At 48.4% G+C, this 22,518-nt stretch overlaps 1 long non-coding RNA gene across 1 annotated transcript in view; it reads left to right on the forward strand.

Annotated features, from left to right (window-relative positions):
- The window catches only part of LOC141983396 (uncharacterized), a 48,278-nt gene that overhangs the window by 2,526 nt on the left and 23,234 nt on the right, over positions 1–22,518 (forward strand). The window contains exons 3-4 of the long non-coding RNA XR_012638358.1: positions 7,101–7,238; positions 8,131–8,193. This is a non-coding gene — a long non-coding RNA (uncharacterized LOC141983396). The remainder of the gene's footprint in view (positions 1–7,100; positions 7,239–8,130; positions 8,194–22,518) is intronic.

Genomic DNA, 22,518 nt, shown 5'->3' on the forward strand with positions numbered 1-22,518 from the left:
GGCTTAACTTGTCCAAGTATAGCTGGATTTTCACCCCAATGGCAAAAGGAACATCCATGCCCTAAAGGCAACTCCCCTACCAAATTTCAAGTACCTGCTCCAAACCAGTGAGTGCTACATTTGTTCAGAAAGGGTTAATTTATTTTAAAAGTCCCACCCGTGTACTCGAGAATTCCCCAGTACAGTCCAAACCATACTTTCAATTGTTCAAGTCCCAACAGTCTATCAGCACACCAAGACAGCTCTGGCATCTCTCATCACAATCCAGTTCTCTGAGATAGGTCTGGCATCTCTCTGCACCTCACCCCAGCCTCTCTAGCTGGGCTGTTTCTCTGTCATGCTTAATTTTCAGGTTTGGAGACGTCAGTGGGCTCCCTTCTCCATCAGCCTTCATTCTTCTCTGGCCCTCTAGCTTCAGCTCTCCACCTCAGAGAGCCTTTGGCTCTCTCCAGCCACCGGTCTGTGGTCAAGAGAAATTTGTAGGTGACTCTCTGGCTGCCTCATCTGGCTTCACTAGGGAACTCTCATCACTCCCTTCACAGCCACCCCCTCCCTGAAGCTCTGAGCATAATTGTTTTCTGTTTTTGGGAACTCCCTCTCTGGGCTCAGTTCTAAACTCTCTTTCAGGGCATCTCCTCCATGAGGAAACTGGACAGTGGCTTGTGGACTCTCTTGCCTTTAGGGCGTTTCTCATTTGTAACTCTGTGGGATAGCATCCCCCCTCCTCATTACACCACACTAGAACACATCTGGATTGGAACAGGAGTGGTGAGCCTGATTTAATTTAAGGGGCCAGCTATCCTGTTACACTTACATCACCTTAAAGTAAAACTTGCTGTCCAACGACAAGCTCCAGCTAGTGCAGAAGATGTCCATTCACCTCTTGAGTGGTGCAAACAAGTATGAACATAATGTGGATGGTCAATTCTATACTTGATTCTCCATTTGTTTCTGATGTCGGTCAAGGTGTCCATTATGCTATAAAGCCATGAATGATCTGGGATCCAGTTCCCTGAAAGATGTTTCTCATCTATAGGCTGCTGAAGCTCTCGTTTCTGGATCCTCCCCATTTGAACACTCTGGGCCCAATTCTCTTGTGATATGGGCCTTTGCACTGCTCAATGGGGCTGTAATTTCACCTTAACCAGCTACCTGCTAATTTTCCTACCATAGAAAGGAATCCACTGGTGATATCGAGCCAACACAACAGTTCTATGCACCTCCCTACCCCCAACCACCATCAGTGGGGAAAAAAGGCCAGAGTTCATCTTCACTCCTGCTCTTCCCAGCCGGAACAACAGATGCTGCTCTAATTTGCACAGAGGGCAGATCTGGCCCAGTATATGGGAACATAAAAACAGCAAAAACTCCATTAACCTCTCCCACTATTCTTGTGGCAGAGTTTGCCTCCCCATTGAGGGCAGGTCTTACTTAGTGACAGGCTCCTTGCATGTGGAACTAGTTCTCCATAACAATCTGGGGGAATTCTGTGCCAAAAATTAAAAATTCTGCACACAATATTTTAAAATTCTGCAAATTTTATTTGTCAAAATAACACTATACAGTCATACTAGTTTCAATTATTTTGGTAATTTTATTTCAAAATACCTGTCAGCAACTATGTCTGTAACAGTATAGACACACAAACATTCCCCCAGGAGGAGAGAGCTAAAGAAATCCCTACGACAACCCAGTTCCTGTTTCTCTGCCCCTCCCTGTCAGAACCGAGTCGGGGGGCCAGACACTCACACCCCCTCTGCCCCAGAGCCCAGCCACAGGCCTCCCCCAGTCCAGACACTCTCACCACCTCCTCTCCAGAACCTAGCTGGAGCCCCCCCATCCCAGACACTTACATCTTCCCCTCCCCCGAGATGCCAACCATGGCCCCGACACTCACACCCTCTGCCCTCCAGAGCTCTGGGATTCAGAGGGAGGAACAGCCTGATGCTGCTGCCTCCTTCCTTCAGAGTGTGCTGGGAACTGCAGCTGCTGGGAACCCTCCAGTTCCCTCCCCTCTCCTAGGCCTTGTCTTCTATTTGTGAACTGGACTCTGCTGGGTCCAGCGGCCCCTAGTGGCAGCCAGCATCTCTGCAGCCCATTTCTGGGGGGCAGGGGTGGGGGGAAGGAAATTCTACACGCACAACATTAATTTTTGCAAAATTCTGCATTGTGCAGTGGTGCAGAATTCCCCCAGGAGTAGTCAGAACTCATAGCTGCTGAACTTCAGGACACAATATGAAACCCATATGATTTATTTAGTACTGAGTAACATTGTTTTGTGTACTTATCTTTGTAATTAGTGTCTCTAGAATCAATGTCCTAGGTATCAATGCTATAGAAATTAGTATAATAATAAGACAACTAGAACTGTGATGGGAGAAGTTCCCACCCCCTCAGGAAGGGGTTAATGAGATCCTCTGGGCACAATCAGCTGCAACCCAAAGCACCTAGGAGGCTTGCTGAACCTGGAGAAGGACTTTAAAAAAAACCCAAAAACCACAGGGATTCAAGCTCAGTGGGAGGTGCACCTCAGAGGGCAGTAGAACTGGGACACAGAGCTTTCTGAACCCACCATATGGCTGCTGATGGCCTTCTGGACAAGTAGAAGGATTCCCCTTACTTTCTTTAATTCAGAGCCCAGGAAGCTCAGCATGGGCCCCTTAGCCTCATAAAAGCCTAGAGAACCCAGCCCTAGCTTAGGGGCTGTTGACCAGTTGCTTTGCAAGGAGAGTGGGATGAACCTAAACCGGACTGTAAGACTCACTACTCCACCTTACCTTATTCACTTGGACTATTGTTAACCTGGGGGAGGAGAGAATTGTCTCCCTGATACTGGTAGCTAGAAATAGGCAATTCTTTTCATGCCCTGCTCCAGAGGAAGCTGGTGAGGGGAGAAGCAGCACCTGTACCTACCCAAAAGGGGGGTGCTCTAGAAGTAAAGTCTATGACAGGCTCCCAGTTGCCAGTGAAGCTTCTGATTCGAACAGCCTGTCTCTTAATCCTTGCATGAAGTACAGTAGAACCTCAGAGTTATGAACACAAGAGTTACGAACTGACCGGTCGACCACACACCTCATTTGGAACTGGAATTACCCAATCAGGTAGCAGTACATACCAAAAAAAGCAAATACAGTACAGTAACTCCTCACTTAACGTTGTAATTATGTTCCTGAAAAATGCTACTTTAAGCGAAACAATGTTAAGCGAATCCAATTTCCCCATAAGAATTAATGTAAATGGGGGGGTTAGGATCCAGGGAAATTTTTTTCACTAGACAAAAGACATTATATACATATACAGTGTAAGTTTTAAACAATTTAATGCTCTTCTCACCAGTGATGATTGTGAAGCTTGATTGAGGCAGGGGCATAGCCAGGTTGGGGCAAGGGGACTTGCCCCACTCTACCCACCTGGCGCTCCTGCCGGGGGCGGGGGCTTGCTCGCTCCCCAGCTGGAATGCCAGTTAGGCGGAGTGGGGTAAGCACCTGTGTCCCAAGCCCTGGCTGGAATGCTGGGCGGGTGGAGCAGGGTGAGCCAAACAACCTTAGAACATTGCCCAGCCTTAAACAAGTGTGTTCTCTAATAGAACAGCAACCTAATAACGAAACAATGTTAACTGGGACGACTTTAAGTGAGGAGTTACCGTACGGTACTGTGTTAAATGTGAACCACTGAAAAAAATAAAGGGAAAGTTTAAAAGGAAAGATTTGACAATGTAAGGAAACTGTTCTTGTTTCATTTAAATTAAGATGGTTAAAAGCAGCATTTTTCTTCTGCATAGAAGTTTCAAAACTGTATTAAGTCAATGTTCAGTTGTAAACTTTAGGAAGAACAACCATAAAGTTTTGCTCAGTTACGGACATTTCAGAGTTACGAACAACCTCCATTCCAGAGGTGTTTGTAAATCTGAGGTTCTACTGTATCCTGCTGTTCGAATACTAGCAGAGGGGAAGAGACTGTTGTCTCCAGCACATGCTATTTCCTCTGCTGTGGCTGCCTAAGCACAGCTGTGGGAGTTCAGTAGGTGACATTCATAGGTGGCAGGTATAATAGGCCAGGGGAGGCTAAGCCTCCCCAGTGCAGCTGCTGCTGACTCGCCACTGGGCCAAGGTGGCCATGCCTCTTCCCGTCCCTGCTTCGCCCGTTCCCCAAGGCCCCCACTACCTGCTGCTGCTGCCTGGTGAGTCTTCCTCCTCTCCATCCCTCCCCTCTGTGGAAGTCCTGGAGGGGGCTAGCAGGAAGGTCTCACAGTGGGTGGGAGAATCTGGAGGGGTGTGAGGAGGTGGGCAGGGAGGGGGTCTCGTGGTAGGGTCTGCAGGGAAGTGAGGAAGCGGGTGGGGGGGGTCTGGTGGAGTGAGGAGGTGAGTGGTGGGCTGAAGAAGGAGGGAGGCCTGGTGGAGAAGTGAGGAGGCAAGTGAGAAGGTCTGGTGGGGGTGAGGAGGCAGGATGGTGGGGGGGGGGTTCCAGGGGGCCTGGAGGAGGTGGGCAGGTGGGGGTGGTCTGGCGAGGGTCTGAGGAGTTGGGTGGAGGGCCGAGGAGGCTAGTGATGGGCAGGTAGATGGTCTGGCAGGGGGTGAGGAGGTGGGTGGGGGGGTTGGCAGGAGAGTGAGGAGACGAGCGATGGGCAGGCAGGGGGATCCGGTGAGGAGGTGGGTGGGTGGGGTATCTGGTAGGGAAGCGAGGCGAGTGGAGGGATGAGGAAGCGAGTGGCTGGCGGGTGAGGGAGTGAGCAAGCGGGGTGGCGAGGCGAGCAGTGGGCAGGGGAATCTCTTGGTGGCTGGAGGGGTGAGGAGGGACAAGGGGAACTGGGGCAGGGCAAGGGCCAAAGAGTAGGGGCAGGGAGCAATCCTCCCCATCCATGGTGACATTTATGGACAACGATGATACCTTGTGGAAGCTCCCAGGAGAAATAGAATTAACCGAGGAACTTTCATCAGAGGGTGATTTTCTTCACAACAAGCATTGAGCAGAGGGTCTGATATATTTCTATTCACTTAAAAGTATGAGACTCTTGGCCTTTTCAGATCATGAGAGAGTTCTTTGCTGCTAAGGTTAGTTTTCTAAGAGAGGTTGAAGTAGGGTTGCATGGTGCTTTGAAAAAGGAAAAGCTGTAAAAGTGCTAAGTATTTCATGTTTCTGTTGGTGGGTAATGAGAGAAGATGTTTGATGTGACATCTTAGAGCTTTGTAATCTTGATGAACTGAAAATGCTGTTCTGGTTTTGCTACAGGGCATTTTCCAAGATCGTCTGCAGTTTTTCTCATGACAACAAAGCTAGCCCCAGCCTAAACTAAATTTTGCTTTAGAGAGTATAGGCAAATTGATCTCTTCTGGTCTATTTGGATTGGTTAACTATGACATTGAAATCCCAGTTGGCAGCTGGGGAGTACCCCTTTGGGCTTCTGTAGCGAGGTGAAGACTCACTGGTGTGGTGCCTCCTGCTGGTCGTCTGGGAATTAGCTCTTTTCCAGCATATGGAGTGCCCTCTGCAGGCTGGTGTCTCACCTGCTGCTGGCCCTGTGTCCCTCCCGGACCCAGTTGCCTCTTTACCTCGGGGTTCGGCCCCCAGCAGTAGCCCCTCACTCTGGGTTTCCCCTCCCAGGGGAACCCCCAACCCTCTAAACCCACCTTACCTCAGTAGGTGCTGCCAGTCATCATCTAGCCCCCGATCACTGGGGCAGACTGCAGTCCGTAATGGCCACTCATCATTGGCAAGGGGGTGGGACCTGCTGCCTTTGTCTACCTGTATCTCTGTAGCCCTAGTACCTTTGATAGGCCTTCAACAAGGCCTGTAGCCTGGGGTTTTACCAGGCTGGAGCTCCCGAGCTCCCTTGCCCTATTCCCCAGCACTGCTCCAGTTCAGGTACCTTCCTCTCAGGCAGCTATAGCCCTTCCCACTCCAGGGCTAGAGTGAGACTCCTTCAGCTCCTGGCCCCCAGCCCTCTGATCAGGGCCAGCTGGGCCCTAAGTGAGCCGGCCACAGCTGTGGCTGCTTCCCCAATCAGCCTAGCTTGGCTGCTTTCAATCCCTGTTCTCCAGGAGTGGGGCAGCTGCCCCACTACAGCTTCCTTCATGATATTTGTATTAATGCTAACCTTAAGCATTTGAGAATTATAAATCAGGTCCCAAGAAATCATAAGATTAAAAAAAAATTCTTCCTTCTGGTTTCTGAGCCTTTAGGATGCACTCAGCGCATGTCTTCTCCACAAACTTTTATTTTCTTTTTAAAATGAAATCTGAGATTCTCATGTAATTACTTCACTTCAGAAGCTGGGGTTTTAAGGAAATCAAATATTGCCAAGCTTACAATAAAATCACAAGAACCGGCAACATGGGATTAGAGTATCAGCGCTGAACTAATTAAAGGGTGTTGCTTTATTTTCCTCAGTCCTAATACATACGTCAAAAGAGCCAATTCTGCCCTTTCATTTGCAGATATGAAGGGGATTCTGGAATTATGTGGTTTTGCTGTGCAGGGGTAGGTTACGCCACGTCTTAAGAGGTCACCCTTACATTACTATTTGCAAGGGTAGTTGAGGAGGCAGAAGATCATCTACTACATTATACTGCATTTGGTGGTTCTCCTCACTCCCGTGAGTGGTGGGAACCGTAAACTCACATAAGGTCAGAGGCTACTCAGGCCACTAGGATAGCATACTGCTATGGAGTATCTCAGCTTCTACACCTGCTTCACAGTCTGGATATGGATGAAGGAAGAATCCTTCTTCCGCCCCCCGCCACCCATAGCAATCCTTACCATCAAGCTCAGTTACTTTGGCTGAGCACTGGAGAGAACTTAGTGGTTAGAAAAGGGGACTCGGAGCTAGGAGACGTATATTCTGTTCACACCTGCAAGACTTCTTGACAAAAGCATGTCTTTGTTTTTAAATAAAAGTTCACTACTTTTGGGTGCCCAGCATTAGATCCCACCAAGGCCCAATTTTCAGAAAAGTTGTGTAACTGCTGTTCCAACTCAATACAAGCTGTAGGTGTTCAGCACCTCTGAAATTCAGGCCTCACTGTCCAGTTGGGCATCCAAAAATAGGGGACACTTGAAAATTTGGTTCTTAACTTCTGTTTCCTCTCTCTCATTATCCCCAGTGTGAGAAGTTAGAATGACAGCCACCACCTTTATAAAATGCTTCAAGACCTTTTATTCAGTGTGAAGACAGTCTGAAGCTCATTTGGAAACCTCCTCTTTGTACACGTGAGAATAAACTGGCTGCATTGCTTTGGATGGTAAGTAGATATTCAGTTTTAATGGTTACTGAATAACATAGCTTATAGACCGTAAACTGTGTGTGTTTGCGAAGTTACATTCACAAACACAATGGAAATTGAAACTAAAGCTAATTGCCACTGCCTTTCAGACAGACCACCTCACCCTAGTCAGCTGGGTGCTGTCTACTAAGGGCTTGTCTACACCAATATATCAGTCTAAGGGCATGTCTGCACTGTTATGACTGCGGTGGCTGATGTCCACACTATCCTCTTCCTGTCGGTGGTATGCATCTTCACCAGGAGTGCTTCCACCAACTGAAGAGGGGGCTATGTGGGGGACTGGGTGCCAGGGCTCTCAGCTCTGCACAGCTCCCAGCCAGGGAAGGGGCAGCTGCCTGGGGTTTCTTGCCTCCGGCAGGGAGATCCACACCTGGAGTCCAGTTGGCTGTCATGCTCCGGGGGGGAAGCAGGGATCATGGGTGGCCACCCAAGCCAGAAGCCCAGCTTAGAGCGGAGACCCAGAAGCAGCCCAGCTGGGGAGCTGACTTTCTTGTCAATTTCACAGTGCCAGCAGAGCCGTGAAATTGACAAGACAGCCCAAAGCCAATGTCTGGCTTCTAACTACACTGACATAAGCCCTGCACCTCTCATGGAGGTATAGTAGATCACATTGGCGGGAGCAAGGTTGTAGTGTAGACACTGACATAGTTAGGTCAACCTAAGGCAGCTTAGGTCAACCTAACTGTGTAGCATCGACCAAGCCTAACTAACGGTACGTCTTCACTACCCGCTGGCTCACTACCCGCTGGCTCGGTGGGTAGTGATCAGTCTATTGGGGATCGATTTATTGCGTCTCGTCTAGATGCGATAAATCGATCCCCGAATTGACGCTTGTACTCCACCTCGGCAGGAGGAGTAAGCGGAGTTGATGGGGGAGCCGCCAGTGTCGACTTGCCGCTGTGAGGACAGCCAGGTAACTCAAACTAAGATACTTCGACTTCAGCTACGCGAATCTTAGTTCAAACCCCCCCCCCCCCCCCCAGCGTAGCCCAGGCCTAAAGGTGTGAACTTAAACAGGGGCAATCCCTCTTATTTCAATTTACATCAGGATTATTTTGGTTTAGCGGAAATCAATTAGGAACAGGTTTAAACTAAACCAAATAAGCCACTCAGAAATAGAGAGTGTCCACACAGGGAGTTGTATCACCTAAACTAAACTGTTTAATGAAATAGATGCAAATTTGCATGTAGACAAAGCGTAAGCCTGATAGGCGTGGATACTTCTGACCACTAGATGTCACTAAAGCAGAGATTTTTTCAGATAACTTTGTTGGAACCATGCTCCTAAACTGAGTTAAGTGAATAGTGCAAGAGTATTCATAATCATTCTCTTGTGTTCAAGATAGCAGGTTGACTCTACCATATTAGTGTCCTTTTCCATAGATTGGGATTCGCACCAATGTCTGAGTAATGGCTGTTCATGCCGCTACCCACATCCTTATGTGAACTGTCAAATTTTTTGCATCAGTCTAGGCTCCCTGTCCAACCAGATATACCTGCCTTTTTAAAAAACAACAACAAAGTTTCTGTCATCCAGTCAGGAAGCAAAATGTGGTATTAATCATATTCTATGATTAGCAAATTCTTAGAGCATGTAGTGCACAAGCACACAGGCCAAACTACATTCACAGGAAGTGTTCAAATAGGAGTAAGGAAAACAATAAAAAAACAAAACAAAACACTGTCAGCAATTACACTGCTATCCTAAATACATTTAATTCTAGAGCTAGAGTCCCACAGGCTAGTTTTGTCCCATTTTTTTCTTGCAACTACTTTCAGATTCTCTCTTTACAGTTATAGTAGCTATAGAAATATGGTTTGTTTAGGCCAAGGTGATCTCATTATTTAACCCATAGAATTAGGTCATTTTCAGAGATATTGAACACCTGCATCTTTCATTGACAAATTGGATTTGTGGGTGCTCTGCCCTTCTGAAAGTTAGACCACTGGTCTGTACTGCTTAGCAAATGGCAGATTTACAGAGGGAGATACTTGTGTGGGAGATGAAGGTTTCCTGAAGTGGTGGAAAGAGGGACCAAGTAGGGATCCTTGCCAGGAACAACCCCCAAATCCACCCTGCTTCCAGAAACCCTCACTGATTTTGCCCTGTAGCTCCTGAGGCGACCTCTCATTACTAGTAACAGCAGGGATTTATGGAGGTGATGTAAGTGAATTCTGTGGGTTACCTAGGAGAAAACTGTCCTGGAACTAGCATAAGGAATAAAATGTTATGGGGAGGTTGGGTGATTTTTGTGGAAAGGGCCTTAGCTTAGGGGAGATTAGAAGAAAAGAGGGAGTCTGCATGCTGAGTGGTGAGGAAAAGCTGTGAAATGGTTTACTCTCCACTTCCTTAGTGCACTGCATTGGAGGACATGTTAACTGTCATAGCTATAAGGTTTAAAAAGCGAAGTTGAGTCTCAGCTCATCATCCTTTCAAGTTAATGAGTTTAGCTGTAGTACAAGGTCTGCTTTCACAGGGTAAGTACTGAGATAGTCTGAGTAGTGATTGTCTTTGGATGACCATGTTTCATCTTCAAACCACCATCATTACCCAGCTATTCCCATTAAGGGCAGTCTGGAGAAAAAAGTTACTTACCTTCTTATAACTGTTGTTCTTTGAGATGTGTTGCTCATGTCGATTCCAGTTAGGTGTGCGTGTGCTGCGTGCAGTCTCATCGGAAAGTTTTTCCCCAGCAGCACCCATCGGGTCGGCTGTGGAGCCCCCTGGAGTGGTGCCACTGTGGCACTCAATATATGACCCTGCTGACCTGACACCTCCTCAGTTTCTTCTTGCCAGCTACTCCAACAGAGGGGAAGGCAGGTGGGTTTGGAATGGACATGAGCAACACATCTCAAAGAGCAACAGTTACGAGAAGTTGAGTAACCGTTTTTTCTTCTTCGAGTGCTTGCTCATGTCAATTCCAGTTAGGTGACTCCCAAGCCTTATCTCAGAAGTGGGGTCGGACTTATGGAATCTCAGACTGGATCGTTGCTCTGCCGAAAACTGCGTCATCTCTAGTGTGCTGGGTAATGGCACAGTGAGCGTTGAAAGTGTGCACCGAGGACGACGTTGCCGCCCTGCAGATCTCTTGAATTGGCACCTGGGCCAGGAACACCATCGAGGAGGCCTGCGCCCTTGTGGAATGCGCTGAGAGTGCCAGGGCTGGAACGTTGGCCAGTTCGTAGGAGGTGCGGATGCAGAAGTTGATCCACAATGAGATCCTCTGCAACGAGACCGGAAGACCTTCCATACGGTCTGCCACCGCCACGAACAGCTGGTTTGACTTTCGGAACAGCTCCGTGCGCTTGATGTAAAATGCAAGCACCTGTTGAACGTCCAGTGAGTGGAGTCTTTGTTCCCAGCTGTTTGCATGAGGTTTAGGGTAAAAAACAGGCAGGAAAATGTCCTGGTTGTGAAACGGGAAATGGTGTGAATGACATCTGTCCGGATGGACCACTCGTGGTTGTGGAAGGATCTGCTGAGGTAGTCCGCCAGCTTGTTCTGTGAACCTGAGAGGTACATCGCCTCCAGGTGAATGGAGTGGGCTATGCAGAGCTCCCACAGCTGGAGGGCTTCCCGACATAGGGGAGAGGAAGGGGCCCCGCCCTGCTTGTTTATATAAAGCATTGCAGTTGTGTTGTCCATCATGACTCCCACGGACTGATCCTATAGGTGAGCCTGGAAGGTTTGGCACGCTAGCTGTACAGCCCTCAATTCCTTGATGTTGATGTAGAGCAAGAGCTCGTCCTGGGACCAGAGACCCTGCATCTGAAGGTCCCCCAGGTGCACGCCCCACCCCAGTGCTGACACGTCCGTTACCAGGGACAGGGAGGGCTGGGGCCTGTGGAAAGGGACTCCCTTGCACACGTCTTGCAGGTTGAGCCACCAGCCGAGGGACTGGAGGACCTGCACCGGAAGGCTGACCACTAAGTCCAGACTGTCACGCCCTGGGCGATAAGCTTACGTGAGCCAAGCTTGGAGAGGTCTGAGACGCATCCTGGCGTGCTGAACCATATATGTGCAAGACGCCATATGACCGAGAAGCCTCAGGCAGCCTCGTGCTGTGGTGGTGGGGTACCGTCTGAAGCCTTTTATGATCTCCAACATTGTTTGGAAGAAGGCCTCCGGCAGGAATGCCCTGGCCTGACCCCAGTCCAGCACTGCCCTGATAAACTATCCTTTGAGTTTAAAACTTGCTCTTGTTAAGGAGAAGGCCCAGCCAGTCAAAGATGGATCTCACAAAGTGGATCTGCGCATCTACCTGATCCCTGGAGCGCCCCCGAAGCAGCCAGTCGTAGAGGTACGGGTATACCTGCACCTGCCTTCGACAGAGGAAGACTGCTACAATCAACATGCACTTGGTGAATACTTGGGAGGGGGCTGTTGACAGGCTGAAGGGAAGGACTGTGAATTGATAATGGTTGTGGTTGACCACAGACCTGAGGAACCGTCCATGAACAGGGTGTATGGCTATGTGGAAGTATGCATCCTTGAGGTCGAGGGCAGCGTACCAGGAGACCATGCAGAACTTCAAATTTCTCATTAATCCGTTGAGTCCTCACAGGTCTAGAACGGATCTGAGACCCCCCTCTCCCCCCTTGGCTTTGGGAATTAGGAAATAATGGGAGTAGAATCCCTTGCCCCTTAGCTCCTGAGGAACCTCCTCCACTGCCCCTGCAACGAGGAGAGTCTGCACTGCTTGTGCAAGGAGATGCTCGTGAGAAGCGTCCCTGAAGAGGGACAGGGAAGGGGGGGAGGAGCAGAATTGGAGAGAATATCCCACTTCTACTGTGCAAAGAAACCAGTGGTCCGTTGTTATTTGGGACCAAGCATGGTAGAAGTGGGATAAATGATTCAGGAAGAAGGGGTGAGGATCCGGTCCAGTGGCTGGTATGTCGTCCCTGGGCACACCTTCAAAAAGCCTGCTTAGAGCCTGAGGAAGTGCACACCTGGCCCCAGTTAGATGAGGGCTGGGACGTCTTGCGCCTGCCATTCCTACCATGTTTCATAGAGTAGTCCTGTCTAGGGCGTGGCTGGTAGGGGCACTGTGAGGGCTGAGGTTTAAAGTGTTTCCGCTGAGTGGCTGGGGTATGCACCCCTAGCGACTTCAGTGTAGCGCTAGAGTCTTTAAGGCTATGCAGCCTGGAGTCTGTTTGCTCTGCAAACAGGCCCACCCCATCAAATGGCAGGTCCTGGAGGATCTGTGGCACCTCGGTTGGCAGCCCCGAGGCCTGGAGCCATGAGCTACGCCTCATGGTGATGTCAGAGGACAGGGTGTACGCCACCACGTCTGCAGCATCCAGTGAGGCCTGTAACGAGATCCATACCACTGCCTTGCCCGCCTCAACAATAGCCCCAAACTCCTCCCTGGATTCTGCGGGTACCAGAACCCTGAATTTTAGCATGGAGTTCCAGGAGTTGAAGCTGTACCTGCTCGGGATTACCTGGTGGTTGGCAATCCTGAGTTTCAAACCCCTGGTAGAGTAGACCTTGCATCCCAAAAGGTCCAGCCGCGTGGACTCCTTTGATTTGGGGGTAGGACCCTGCTGGCCCTGCCTCTCTCGTTTGTTCACCATAGCCACCACCAATGAGCAGGGCTGTGGGTGGGTGTAGAGGTATGCATACCCCTTAGATGGGACGAAGTATTTCCTCTCCACACCCTTTCCTGTGGGAGGGATGGAGGCTGGGGTCTGCCATAGGGTCCTTGTGTTGGCCTGGATGGTTTTACAGAGGGGTCATCTTCTTCGGCTATCCCTCGATGTGAGGATAATGTCTTCCAAGGGGGTTCATTGGTGAGTTTTTAAGTGGCTGAGGAGCCCAATTCTTGCCCTGCAGATTTTCCCACAGAAGTGACAGATGTAATCTTGGAGGACACAGTTTTTGGCTGGAGTGTTGTGCCCTTTCTTTCCTCCATTGTCGCTTCTCTGTCTCATGAGCACATCTGTTCTCCTCAAAGTGAGGTGTGGCTTGGTGTATGATGTGGTGCCACTGCGTTCTGTTCTGTGCTAAGTCCTCCCACTTTGTTGGGTTGATGCCTCCCTTTTTAAGATGTACTTTCAGTATGTCTTTGAAATGCTTCCGCTGCCTTCTGCGAGCCATTCTTCCCTGACTTAACTGGGAGAAGAGTACTTGCTTCTGGAGGCGAGTGTCAGGCATACATACATAGTGGCCAGCCCAGCGGAGTTTGTATTTCATGACCTGCGCTTCTATACTGCTGATGTTGGCTGCAGAGAGGATACTAATGTTAGTGCGTCTGTCTTCCCAGCTGATCCTGAGAATCCTCCTGAGGTAGCGCTGCTGGAACCACTCCAGTCCCTTGAGATGTCTCACACCCATAGAGAAGGGTGGGGATGACAACTGACTTGTAAACCGAGATCTTAGTATCTGTTTGTAGATCCCTATCATTGAGTACTTGTGTCAAGGTTCCTCCCCCACTCTGAACTCTGGGGTACAGATGTGGGGACCTGCATGAAAACCTTGTAAGCTTACTTTTACCAGCTTATGTTAAAACTTCCCCAAGGTACAAATTAATTTTATCCTTTGTCTTTGGAATAACCCCTGCCACCACCAAACTCTAACTGGGTTTACTAGGAAACGTAGTTTGGACACGTCTTTCCCCCCAAAATCCTCCCAACCTTGCACCCCACTTCCTGGGAAAGGTTTGGTAAAAATCCTCACCAATTTGCATAGGTGACCACAGACCCAAACCCTTGGATCTGAGAACAATAAAAAAGCATTCAGTTTTCTTACAAGACGACTTTTAATAGAAATAGAAGTAAATAGGAGTAAAGGAATCACCCCTGTAAAATCAGGATGGTAGGTACCTTACAGGGTAATTAGATTCAAAACATAGAGAATCCCTCTAGGCAAAACCTTAAGTTACAAAAAAGACACACAGACAGAAATAGTCATTCTATTCAGCACTATTCTTTTCTCAGACATTTAAAGAAATCATAATCTAACGCATACCTAGCTAGATTACTTACTAAAAGTTCTAAGACTCCATTCCTGTTCTATCCCCGGCAAAGCAGCATACCAACCGAGAGAGACAGACCCTTTGTTTCTCTCCCTCCTCCCAGCTTTTGAAAGTATCTTGTCTCCTCATTGGTCATTTTGGTCAGGTGCCAGCGAGGTTACCTTCAGCTTCTTAACCCTTTACAGGTGAGAGGATTTTTCCTCTGGCCAGGAGGGATTTTAAAGGGGTTTACTCTTCCCTTTACGACAACTTGTTTGAGGAGTCTTCCAAAAGATGTGCTGGCACAGCAGATCCTGTGTTCAATTTCTGTGTCAATGTTGGCTGTTAGGGAGAGGTGGCTGCCAAGGTACGGAAATGGTCCACATTTTCCAGGGGTTCTCCACTGATGGTGATTTGTGGAGTACAAAGAGTACTTTGTGCAAGTGAGGGCTGGTAGAGTACCTTGGTTTTCCCAATGTTGAGGGAGACACCCAGGCTGTGATAGGCATCTGCAAAAAGATTTAGGGTGCTTTGCAGATCGGCCTGTGTGTGTGCAAGAATGACAGTTATCTGCATACTGAAGATCAGTGATGCCAATTCTTGTGATCTTAGATTTTGTTTGGAGATGTCAAAGATTGAGGAGTTGGCCATCCATACGATACTCAATCCCGATTCTATCAGGAAGGCAGTTGTGAATGAGAATCAGGATCACAACAAGTCTCTGGATTAAGTTTAGAAGTGTGAGCAACAAGGGTGATGTCGTGGTGGGAGTCTACTATAGACCACTGGACCAGGGGGATGAGGTGGATGAGGCTTTCTTCTGGCAACTCGCAGAAGTTACTAGATCGCACGCCCTGGTTCTCATGGGAGACTTCAATCACCCTGATATCTGCTGGGAGAGCAATACAGCAGTGCACAGACAATCCAGGAATTTTTTGGAAAATGTAGGGGACAATTTCCTGGTGCAAGTGCTGGAGGAACCAACTAGGGACAGAGCTCTTCTTGACCTGCTGCTCACAAACCGGGAAGAATTAGTAGGGGAAGCAAAAGTGGATGGGAACTTGGGAGGCAGTGACCATGAGATGGTAGAGTTCAGGATCCTGACACAAGGAAGAAAGGAAAGCAGCAGAATACGGACCCTGGACTTCAGAAAAGCAGACTTTGACTTCCTCAGGGAACTGTTGGGCAAGATCCCCTGGGAGAATAACATGAGGGGGAAAGGAGTCCAGGAGAGCTGGCTGTATTTTAAAGAATCCTTATTGAGGTTACAGGGACAAACCATCCCGATGTGTAGAAAGAATAGTAAATATGGCAGGCGACCAGCTTGGCTTAACAGTGAAATCCTTACTGATCTTAAACACAAAAAAGAAGCTTACAAGATGTGGAAGATTGGACAAATGACCAGGGATGAGTATAAAAATATTGCTCGGGCATGCAGGAGTGAATTCAGGAAGGCCAAATCACACCTGGAGTTGCAGCTAGCAAGAGATGTTAAGAGTAACAAGAAGGGTTTCTCCAGGTATGTTAGCAACAAGAAGAAAGTCAAGGAAAATGTGGGCCCCTTACTGAATGAGGGAGGCAACTAGTGACAGAGGATGTGGAAAAAGCTAATGTACTCAATGCTTTTTTTGCCTCTGTCTTCACGAACAAGGTCAGCTCCCAGACTACTGCACTGGGCAGCACAGCATGGGGAGGAGGTGACCAGCCCTCTGTGGAGAAAGAAGTGGTTCGGGACTATTTAGAAAAGCTGGACGTGCACTAGTCCATGGGGCTGGATGCATTGCATCCGAGAGTGCTAAAGGAGTTGGCGGATGTGATTGCAGAGCCATTGGCCATTATCTTTGAAAACTCATGGCGATCGGGGGAAGTCCCGGACGACTGGAAACAGGCTAATGTAGTGCCCATCTTTAAAAAAGGGAAGGAGGAGGATCCTGGGAACTACAGGCCAGTCAGCCTCATGTCAGTCCCTGGAAAAATCATGGAGCAGTTCCTCAAGGAATCAATTCTGAAGCACTAGAGGAGAGGAAAGTGATCAGGAACAGTCAGCATGGGTTCACCAAGGGCAAGTCATGCCTGACTAATCTAATTGCCTTCTATGACGAGATAACTGGTTCTGTGGATGAAGAGAAAGCACTGGACATGTTGTTCCTTGACTTTAGCAAAGCTTTCGACACTGTCTCCCACAGTATTCTTGCCAGCAAGTTAAAGAAGTATGGGCTGGATGAATGGACTATAAGGTGGATAGAAAGCTGGCTAGATTGTCAGGCTCAATGGGTAGTGATCAATGGCTCCATGTCTAGTTGGCAGCCGGTATCAAGTGGAGTGCCCCAGGGGTCGGTCCTGGGGCCGGTTTTGTTCAATATCTTCATAAATGATCTGGAGGATGGTGTGGATTGCACCCTCAGCAAGTTTGCAGATGACACTAAACTGGGAGGAGAGGTAGATACGCTTGAGGGTAGGGATAGGATACAGAGGGACCTAGACAAATTGGAGGATTGGGCCAAAAGAAATCTGATGAGGTTCAACAAGGACAAGTGCAGAGTCCTGCACTTAGGATGGAAGAATCCAATGCACCGCTACAGACTAGGGACTGAATGGCTCGGCAGCAGTTCTGCAGAAAAGGACCTAGGGGTTACAGTGGAGGAGAAGCTGGATATGAGTCAACAGTGTGCCCTTGTTGCCAAGAAGCCAATGGCATTTTGGGATGTATAAGTAGGGGCATTGCCAGCTGATCGAGGGACGTGATCGTTCCCCTCTATTTGACACTGGTGAGGCCTCATCTGGAGTACTGTGTCCAGTTTTGGGCCCCACACTACAAGAAGGATGTGAAAAAATTGGAAAACGTCCAGCGGAGGGCAACAAAAATGATTAGGGGATTGGAACACATTAGTTATGAGGAGAAGCTGAGGGAACTGGGATTTTTTAGTCTGCGGAAGAAGAATGAGGGGGGATTTGATAGCTGCTTTCAACTACCTGAAAGGTGGTTCCAAAGAGGATGGCTCTAGACTGTTCTCAGTGGTAGCAGATGACAGAACAAGGAGTAATGGTCTCAAGTTGCAGTGGGGGAGATTTAGGTTGGATATTAGGAAAAACTTTTTCACTAGGAGGGTGGTGAAACACTGGAATGCATTACCTAGGGAGGTGGTGGAATCCCCTTTCTTAGAAGTTTTCAAGGTCAGGCTTGACAAAGCCCTGGCTGGGATGATTTAGTCGGGGATTGGTCCTGCTTTGAGCAGGGGGTTGGACTAGATGACCTCCTGAGGTCCCTTCCAACCCTGATATTCTATGATTCTAAGGTGAATAGAGAATAGAATAGAGCAATGACACAGCCCTGCTTGACAACAGTGCGAATGGTGTGGTATCTGAACCACTGCACAGGTGGCAGTCATCCCATCATGGAGTAGTCTGATGATGGAAATGAATTTCTGTGGACAGCCAAACCTACCCAGCACCCTCCATAGGGCATCACGATGGATAGAGTCAAAGGCCTTGGTTAGGTTGATGAATGCCAAGAACAGTTCCCGGTGTTGCTCTCTGTATAATGAGGGGTAGAGCCACCCTTGATGGGCCTTCCGGGACCAAGATGTTCACCATGGGCTCTACCACCTCCTCGGCCTGCAGACCCGTGTTGCGCGCCACTCTGCGCAGCAGGTCCTGGTGGGCGCAGTTGTCTATGGGGGGCTGCTCTGAGGTGGAAGTCCCTGCTACTGGGGAGGATGACGAGGATGCCAGTGGGGGTAAAGGGTCCTGATGGCCCTCTTGAACCGCTGGGTCCGATTGCCCCACCTCCACTGTGGTAGTGGAAGTTGGCTCCGGGGGAGGTAGGGTGGCCAGTGTCACCTTGGCACCCTTAGGGGCGGGGCAACTGGCTGATGCTGCCGGCACCCGCAGCTTGGACACCATGGGAGCCCTTGGATGGGGCGCCCTGGGCCTGATGGTATGCCCAAGGGGTCCAGAATGGCCACTGTGCAGGCCATGGCCCTGCACCCACATCTGGCCGCCTCTGGCTTGACCTGTGCCGACTCCGTTTGGAGTGCCGGGACTCCTCTTCAGAGTCCGAAGACGAAGACTGGGACCATGAAGGCGAAGGCGGTGCAGAGCGGAGCTGGGCTTGAGAGCAGTGCTGCGATCTGGAGCGGTGCTGTGAAATGGACTGGCGTTGAGACATCAAGTGGTGCTGTGATGAGCGGTGCCGGGAGCGGGACCTCTGCCATGTTGGGGACCAGTTCCTCAGTGGGGAGCAGTGCTGAGACTGGGAATGGCGCCACGAGTCCCGACTTGCACCGCGAGCTAGAGTGGCAGCGGGACTCCCCGTGGCGGGGTCTTCTTCCCAGAGCCGGGGACTGGTGCCGTGGAGATGTGATTGGACGCATCAACTACGTGGGCTTGCCTCAAGATGGTGCCGCGCACTGCGGTGCTGGAGGCTTTTCTCAAGTGGTCAGGAACCATGGTGCCGTCATGGAGATTAAGTCCCTCGTGGCCTCGAAGGTGTCCAGGGTGGATGGCAGGTCCACATCCCCCACCACCTGGCTCGGAGAGTCTTAAGAGCACCGGACTCAACGGCCCCCCCTTGCGGGGCCAAAGTTGACGGTGCCGGCTCCTGAACCTTTGGCGCTGAGTGCTCCTCTGTAGGACGCACCCCAGTGGTGACTTCCAGGGCGGCAGACTTCAGTGTAGGGGGTTGGTCCCTGTCCTGTTTCCTTCTGGTGCCGCTGCTGTAGCACCAGGGAGTGAGACTGGTGCCGTGCAGTCTCCACCGGCTTCGGTGCCTGGGAGCAACGGTGCTGAGGATCTCTGTGCCCATAGTCCTTCCTCGGCACCGCTTCTCTTACGGAGGACAGAGCGCTCCGCACAGAAGAACTTGGCACCAGATCCTGCTATGCCGAGGTGGGCTGAGGTCTCAGAGCCGCCTCCATGAGGAGCTGTTTTAAACAAAAGTCCTGCTCCTTTTTAGTTCTGGGACGGAACCCATTGCAAATCTGGCACCGGTCTGTCTGGTGTACTTCCCCTAGACACTTGAAGCAAGAGTCATGGAGGTCGCCTGTTGGCAGGGGCTTGTGACAAGACTTGCAGGGTTTAAATCCTTGGGATCGAGGCATGCTCGAGTCCCAAGGGGGAACAGGAAAGTTGGGGTGGGGAAGGTGGGGAACCCCCCCCCCCCCGACTGCTATACACTAAGACTTAAGTAACTATAAGCTATAAATTATTAAAACTATGAAAACTATATACACTGAGCTATAGAACCACTAGCGGAGCACTTGCGAAAGCAAGCTACCGCAGTTCCAACAACTGTCACAGGTGGTAAGAAGGAACTGAGGAGGTGCTGGGTCGGCAGGGTCATATATTGAGCGCCATGGAACTCCAGGGGGCTCCACAGCCAACCCGATGGGTGCTGCTAGGGGAAAAACTTTCCGACTGTGAACTGTGTGCACGCATGCCTAACTGGAATCAACATAAGCAAGCACTCGAAGAAGGTTCTCTACCACGTGAACATTATTTTCCATCATATGAATTATTAAGGGGAGAATAGGATTCAGTCTCCTGCAACCCAGTCAGCAGTCTCCCTGCTTATCAGCCCCTCCTTCTGGCATGGAGGGACTGAATTCCATGCTGATTTTTCGCCAGTAGGAGCCTGATGTGATTAGACCTGCCACTGGTTCTTGACCAACAACAATTATTAGGAATCAGCCATGGTGAAGTGAAAGCAGCTATTAATATACACACACACACACACACACACACACAAATATATAAATCAGAATTTAAGAAATGTAGAAAATTGATAAGGGAAGCAAAAGGAGAAATCTGTAGTCAGTGAGTTAAGATCAATAAGGAGGATGGGTATTTTAGGAACAAAAAGAATCTTAACGGTATTGGACCATTACTAGATGGGAATGGTGGAATTGTTAATAACGCAGAAAAGGCAGAGGTGTTAAATATATGTTCCATATTTGGGAAAATCCAGATTATGTAATCATATCACATGATGAAACGCTTTCTATTCCATAACTCATAGGAGGATGTTAAACAGCAGGTGCTAAAGTTAGACATTTTTAAAATCAGCAAGGTCCACTCAACTTGCATCTGAGAGTTTTTAAAGAGCTGGACCATAATATTGATTTTGAAAAAAGTCTTTGAACATGGGGGAAGTTCCAGAGCCTGGAAGAAAGTAAAAAAATGAATGACTGATATATAGGAACAAAGGACTAGACTGAACCTGGGTCATGGAGTCCAGTCCCATGCTACCACAGGCAACCATGTCAAAGAACCCCATTCATAAAGTTCTATCTTAAAAATTTGGAGATGATACAGAAATTGGGGAATGGGGTAAACCTAATTAGTTTTATCAGTAATGATTTTGTTTTCTTCTAGGTCATTCATAAAAATGTTAAATAGCATGGGGCCAATAATCCATCTAAAAAATAAAAAAATAAAAGGGTAATATAATTAATACCAGACAACATGGGTTTATAGAAAGTAGATCCTGTCAAACTAACTATCTTTTTGATGAGATTACAAGTTTTGGGTGAAAAGGTAACAGTGTTAATATAGTATATTTAGACTGTTGTAAGTCATTTGACTCGGTACTACAGAACATTTTGGCTGAGAAACTAGAACTATACAGAATCAACACGGCACACATTAAACGGATGCAATTGACTGATAGATCTCAAAATGTAATTGTAAATAGGGAGTCATGAAGCAGGTGTTTTTCTAATAGGATCCTGCAGGAATCAGGTTTTGGCTCTATGCTATTTAATATTTTTATCAATGACCTGGAAGAAAGCAATCATTACTGATAAAATTTGCAGATGACACAAAGATTGAGAGAGTGATAATGAAGAGGACTGGTTATTCATACAGACTGATTTGGATCACTTGGTAAGATGGGGGAGCAAACAACATGCATTTTAGTAGGGTCAAATATAAACATATACATCTGGGAACAAAGAATGTAGGACAAACTTACAGCCCGGGAAGTCTACCCTGGGAAGCAGTGACTCTGAAAAGGACTTGGGGTAATCAGCTAAACATGAGGTCCTAGTGCAACCTTGTGGCCAAAAGGCCTAATGTGATCCTTGGAATTTCAGAGAAACATTGAGTAGGAGTAGGGAGTTTCTATTACCTGTTTTTGGCAAAAGTGTGACTGCTTCTGGAATACTATGTCTCGTTCTGGTGTGCACTGTTCAAGAAGGATGTTGATAAATTGGAGAGTTCAGAGAAGAGCCATGAGTATGAGTAAAGGATTAGAACACATACCTTATAGTGTTAGGCTCAATTGAGCCTATTTATCTTATAAAAATGTTTAAGGGGTGACTTGATCTCAATCTATGAGTACCTACAGGGGAAAGAGAAATTTGATAATAAAGGGCTCTTCCATTTAGCACAGATGTAACAAGATCCAGTGGATGGAAATTGAATCCAGACAAGTTCAGATTAGAAATAAGGTGGAAATGTTTTAACTGTGAGAGTTAAATTAACCTTTGGAACAGTTTATCAAGGGTGATGGCGGATTCTCCATCTCTGGAAATTGATAAAATCAAGGTTGGATGCTTTTCTAACAAAGATCTACTCTAGTTCAAACAGGAATTAATTCAGAGAAGTCCTATGGTTTGTGTTATACAGGTGATCAGACTTGATAATTGCAATGGTCCCTTATGGCTTTATAATTATTAATAAAGGTCACATAGGTACTATAGGCTAAGGAAGGGGAAATGGTCAGAACTCATTCCTCACAAAATCTCACTGTGGATCCATCTCTAAGTGGTGGGAATTCCTTCCTGCTCAGTGATACAGACCTTAACTGAAATCTTGTAACTTGGAATCGTGTGTATAACCTGTACAGAGATTATCACTTCATGACATTAGGTCACAGGCTAAATCTGAATCTTTTGCAATTTAGCAGAAATGAGCTTTCCTATGACATATGGTCCAACCATCTGTTTCTAATGGTCTAGACCAGTGGTTATTAAACCGGGGTCCTTCAGAGGGTCCATGAGTCAACAGGGCCATTGGCCCCACTGAACAACTCCTCCACCCTCCCTCCCAGTGCCTCCTGTATGCCGTGCAACAGCTTATCAGCAGAGTGCAGGAGGCACTGGGAGGGAGGAGGAGGAGCGGGAACGAGGCACGCTCTGGGGAGGGGACGGAAAGGGGTGGAGCAGGGGTAGGACCTTGGGAGAAGGGGTGTAGTAGGGGCGGGGCTTGGGGCTGAGCACCCCCGGGGAAAATTAGAAGCCAGTTTGGGAATCTGTGAAAAATTTTAAATCAAAATGGGGGTC

Source organism: Natator depressus, chromosome 2 (genome assembly GCF_965152275.1).
Source record: "Natator depressus isolate rNatDep1 chromosome 2, rNatDep2.hap1, whole genome shotgun sequence".
In the NCBI taxonomy this organism is placed as follows: Eukaryota; Metazoa; Chordata; order Testudines; family Cheloniidae; genus Natator; species Natator depressus.